The 6,126-nt window shown below is 42.8% G+C and overlaps 1 protein-coding gene across 1 annotated transcript in view; it reads right to left on the bottom strand.

Moving 5' to 3' along the window:
- LOC106813484 (heat shock 70 kDa protein II-like) overlaps positions 1-807 on the bottom strand; it is a 28,086-nt gene extending 27,279 nt beyond the window's left edge. The window contains exon 1 of the mRNA XM_014817626.1: positions 680-807. The gene's annotated coding sequence lies outside the window, so the exon portion shown is untranslated. The remainder of the gene's footprint in view (positions 1-679) is intronic.
- Between the last annotated feature and the right edge of the window lie 5,319 nt (positions 808-6,126).

The raw sequence follows: 6,126 nt of genomic DNA, 5'->3' as shown, positions 1-6,126 counted from the left end.
AAGGTTTAGAGGTATGGTTAGGGCACACTTCTGTAGTACAAGTCTGGTACACTTTGTGTATACATATATGTACCTCGGGTACATATCTGTAGTACCTGTTACGACAACGACCCCTTGAGCTTAATTAAGTGCCTGTGGCTACATTATGATTATGTTTAGGTTTGTAATGTGCCTAGGATTGCATTACGAATAGGTTTAAGTCAGAATAGGTTAATCAGCCTTGTACCCGTGTAGCCAAGCTAGGGTTTACAAGAGTAGATATATAGCCTTATAGATAGTTATAGGGTTAGGTTTGTGGTTAGGGGTGTGGTTGGAGATGCTGAAAGTGTAAAGTACGTATAGTGTTAAGCGAAAGTGTAGGGTGGTACTAAATCTATGTGCTTCACAGCTGTAGCCCAGCTGTTCTTGTAATGCTAGAGGTTCGCAGTGAACGTAACAGTATAGTCACAACTATTCTAATTATTAATCTATCAGCATTTTTGCCTTTGCATACACTTACACGGTCCCAACCAAGGAGGTTATATTTAGCTCCTTGGTCCCAACATGTACATAAAACACGTAAACAGCTAGCCCGACCAGACTGTGTGACTAACGTCAATATACACATATCTACTTTCCCAGCGACAACATTAGTAACTATTTTGGCGCCAATTGAATATAGCATAGAGAATTAACTTACCGCCGCACTTGAAGTTACGTTGTGACACAAGTTTGACGCAAATGAAAATTGAAGAATCTGTTAAATTTCTAAATTACTACGAGCTCCCTCCAGCACACGATTACAGCGAACGAACTACGGCTGGCGAAGGTGTTGCTGTTATTTTATCGTCTGCCCACGCATGCGCAGCACGTGCCGCTCTAGAAAATTCCACAGCCTACCCTGCTTCGCCACGCCAGTATAGAAACGTGCGTCTACCAATGGCTATCGTCGACGTTCGAAGGTAATAGGACTCGACGTTTCTGGAACCTCATAATATAATAACCTCATAAATATTAGTCTTCAAAAGTCCCATAGGGACTATAATGAAGACGGAGAGAGCAGTAGATCAAACCGATAGATCAACACTGCGGATTGCAGTGAAAAAAACAACAAATTTGCAATTTACCAAAGATGAAGGTATAAAATCGAACAGGCTTCAGATTCAGAACACGTAAGAGGGAATGCCAATCTTCACCTGACCATGATAAATTTTATGGAGTCATAAGTTTAGCATGGAGAAAGCGGTCACGAAGGAGAGGCTAATCAAGACTACAGGCAATTGGAACGTCTCAATAAAAAAAAAATGTAAACACGAAATGTATTTACTACCAATGGTTTCTTTACTCTATTTCGCCTATTATTGCCCGTAAATGCCAGTCAGACTCTCTTATTCAGGTTGTTTGTGCACAGGGCGGGCGTGCGGTGTACTTGTGTGTTGCAGATGAGCAATTGACCGACATTTACGGGTAATTATCGGCAATAATCGGCGAAATAGAGTAGAGAAACATTAAGGACATTTGGTACATTTTTTACATTTGGTAGTAAATACATTTCGTGTTTATATTTTTTTTTTTTATTGAGACGTTTCAAGTGCCTGTGATCAAGACGAGCCAAAACAACATCAACACTATCATGATGGTTTTTGGAAACCAATCTCGCAGCTTTATGCTGAATGGCATCCAATTTAGAGCCGTTCGATCTGAAGTGTATAAGGGCACCAGCCTGGCGAAGCATATTCTAATATCGGCAGAACCGATCTGCAGGGCCGAGTTTTAGAAAAAGTCATATCGTAATAACGTATAACGAAGTTTCCCATATCCGGTTATGCCTTATATTACGTTCTATTGTATTATGTGCTCAGTGCTATATGCTATATTGATATACTATAATATTATTGATACTATATATCAAGATATACTATATATATATATATATGATAATTGTCATTATACCGCCCGATCTAAGCTGATAACAATGATATACTATATACATGTTCTCTGGCAATCTAACCCACCCCCTCTGCCAGCACAAAACAAAGATTTCTATCATCCTAATTTATGAAGTTCAGAGACCATGGCATTGCCCCCCCCGCCACCTACCGCGTTGAATGAATTCCTAAGGCGAATATATAAGGCCTCCCCTAGGTTATATATTATATATTGGCAAGCCTATATTTGATTTAGTCTTTACCTACGTGTTCATATTTGACAACAACTAGCCGGACCATGCTTTACGACTCTTACTTGCCACGTATAGTGAGAAACCAAAAGGCAAACCATGGTTAGGCAACGGCGTGCATAATTATATCATTATATCCACAGTGACTGGTACGGATGCATGTCCGTGCCACCCCACACGCTACAGCCCACAACCACGCCACGCACAGCACGCATCGCACGCATGCACGTTAACCCGACTCCTACAAGCACACACACACACACGTACGCACGCACTGCACCACACACACACACACACCGCGCGCGCCACACATACACACACACACACAACACACACACACACACACACACACACACACACACACACACAGCACACACACAACACCACACACACACACATTATATATATATAAATTATATATATATTATTATGCAAGATACATAATACATAAAAGTAATAATATTATAAAAAAAAAATATAATACATCATAATACATAAACATAATTAATCTCTATATGTACTCATAATATATACCTATATATAATAATATATATATATATGCCGTAGCGTGAGCCTGGTGGGGGGAGCGCTGTCACTGATTATATATGCATGGGTGTCTTACGTACGCGGGATAAAATATAAGAATATAAAGAATATGAGATATATGAATAAGACACTTCTTGCATGCACGCACAAATATTTCACACTCTGCCTGCACAAATTGATTCATTCACCGCCCAGAGAACTCACTCCTAGAGTATGCTGATCTCTCTTTATATCCAGAGACTTGAGGCGTGACATCGGCTGTATAGGTATACCTGTATACCTGTATATACCTGTATATACCTGTATAGTGCGTATTACAATAGCTATATATAGGTGTGGCTGAAAGCCAGCATCTTCACAGACGCCTACGCGCACATACCTGCACACACGCACGTACGCACACACGCATGTACTCACACACGCGCACGCACACGCACACGCATGTAGGGCCTACACATGCACACGCGCGCATGCACACGCACACGCACACGCACACGCACACACACACGCGCGCGCACACACGCATGTACGCACGCACACACACACACACACACACACACACACACACACGCGCACGCGCACGTGCACGCGCACGCACGCGCACACGCACACACACACGCACACGCACACACACGCACGCACGCACGCACACATCGCGCTTGTCGAAACTCTTATCTACCTCATACTCCCCTGACGTATATTCTTGACGGTCCAACGAACAGTAACGAGAATCGGCGGGTAAAGCACCCGGCCAATACTGCAGATTGCAAGTAAAATAATTTGTTTTTACCCAGGAACGCAACGAACGACAACGTTCGCAGCTATAGGAGCTTAAAAAAAACCTATAGCGAGGCGTGTATGCAGCGGCGGCTATAGAGGGGGGTTGAGTGGGTTGCAGCCCCCTTCCCCGTTCAGCCACTGACTAATGTTACCAGGAGTGAATAATAATCGATTATTAATAGATTATTAATATAGATAACCTATTATTATTAATATATATAATGTATTATTATTCATTTCTGATGTTATGATACTAGTAAAATGGGGCCAACCTAGCACCGCTTGCCTTCGGCACGCCTTCAGTGACTCATATATCAACCCTCCGTCTCCTGAAAGCTAGATCCGGCATTAGTATGAAGAGGCGAAGCCTTGTGAGTCAGGTGCCCTCGGCGGTCGCCACCTATGCATCGTAGGTAGTTCTTCATACTGCAATTTGTGACTGTGACATCAAGAGGAGTGTCATAGTCATAATACAGACACTCTGTGTTATCACGCTCCTGATCACATCAAAGGTTAATAATGACAAATTTGTCGTAATGACAAAAACGTATAAGAACGGCCGAGGAAAATTCTCTTGGCAGTCAACGGCGACCGACGTTGAAGCACCTTTTTCATGTGCAATAGCATAGCGGGGAACCCAGGGCGTGATGCTGCGAGCAAAGTGAATATTATAGGTCGGATTTTACCAAGCACACGTGCTGTCGGCCCGCACGGCTCCACATTGAACGTATAAGAATGACAGAAGAAAATTCTTTTGGCAGTGAACGGTGACCGACACACGAGCGCCATCTACTTATACATTAATAGAGGCATTGCGGGGATTCCGGGGCGCGATGCTGCGAGCAACGTGAATATTTCACATCGGATTTTACTAAACGCACGTGCTGTCGGCCCGCCTGGCTCCACTTTGAACGTATAAGAACTGCCGAAGAAAATTCCCTTGGCAGTCAACGGTGACCGACGTACGAGCGCCTTTTCCATGTACAATAATAGCGCGGGAAACCCAGGGCGTGATACTGCGAACAATGTGAATATTTTACATCGAATTTTACTAAGCACACGTGCTGTCTGCCTGCCTGGCTCCCCTTTGAACGTCTAAGAACGGCCGAAGAAAATTCTCTTGGCCGTCAACGGTGACCGACGCACGAGCGCCATCTCCCGGTACATTAAAATGGGCATAGAGGAAAACCCAGGGCGTGATTCTGCGAGCAAAGTGAATATTATAGATCGTATTTTACCAAGCACACGTGCTGTCGCCCCGCACGGCTCTTCTTTGAACGTATTAGGACGGCCTAAGAAAATTCTCTTGGCAGTCAACGGTAACCGACGCACGACCGCCATCTTCCGGTACATTAATACATTAATCCATCTCTTGGCAGTCATCAGCAGGCGCGCCTTTTTTCGCAAGTGTTGTAAAAATTGACAAGAACGTTTAAAAAAAAGTAGTTTAAATTCAAGCTATCTATAATATCAGGCGTGAACATAAACAAATGTGTTTTTATTTTACTTCTAATAATAATCCCAGCTGGCTGGATTGGTCACAGTACACACAGCAAAAAAATAAAATTGTTAAACAGAGGCAGTATAATGAGGCCAACACGATTTAATCGCGGCAAAAGGTGGGGCAGATATATCGCTCCACGGTGTCGGGCAAACATAATTGTTTGATGAATTATAATAAAGACGTATTGAGTGACTCATGAACTGGTTATTAATTGGGCTATACCCGGAACCCTCCCCCCAGGGAGAGGGCAGGTGCTCCTCTTTGCCAAACCTTCCCTCGCATAAGCTTTATACACAACAGCCGTGCATGTAAAGCTGTAAGCTAGGTCGTCTGCCTTCCCCTGAGGCCAGTCTAGAAACGAATATGAGATTAGACGATGAAATGCGAGTCGAGTTATTTGAAATTATGATTCGCTTACGCGCGCTCCCCCTCTCTCTCTCTCTCTCTCTCTCCCCCTCCCTCTGCTGAGGCATACGGATGGGTTTTCTCTCATTATAATAACGAAAGCCTGTTTTCCTCACCGACAGATGGCGGGACTAGCTGGATGATGATAAATGGTAATTGTTCCATTGCACGAAGCTGTCTATAATATTAATAACGTAACGATACGGCTTATTAGTGTTCCACAGATATCATATATCATGTATATATGATATCTATGCTAATGTCCATATATATCTGCTGCTATATACACTTAATGCTTGGGAATATATCATATACACAGAGTACGTACAGTATATCATAATAGTTTTTCGTACTACCTTTGATAAATGTTTTATTATGATAGCTAAAATATCCTGATGTGTTGTTGAGTTTCCCACTCAAGCTGAGCTGAGCTGATGGCAGGTTTCTTCCTCTATCGACGTAGAGACGATGCAAGAGACAAGTAACTGAGCGGGACCAACAATACGATATATAGCTTATAGTTACAATATCTCTATACTAATGTAACTATAGATATTATCAGGAGTCTATCAATATATTGATACACTCCTGATATTATATTATCCATCTATCCATTCATCCATCTATCCATTCATCCATCCATCCATCCATCCATCCATCCATCCATCCATCCATCCATCCATCCATCCATCCATCCATCCATCCATCCATCCATCCATCCATCCATCCATCC

The sequence above is a fragment of the Priapulus caudatus genome, unplaced genomic scaffold (genome assembly GCF_000485595.1).
Source record: "Priapulus caudatus unplaced genomic scaffold, Priapulus_caudatus-5.0.1 Scaffold781, whole genome shotgun sequence".
Classification (NCBI taxonomy): domain Eukaryota; kingdom Metazoa; phylum Priapulida; class Priapulimorpha; order Priapulimorphida; family Priapulidae; genus Priapulus; species Priapulus caudatus.
This window is presented reverse-complemented; position numbering and strand designations above follow the sequence as displayed.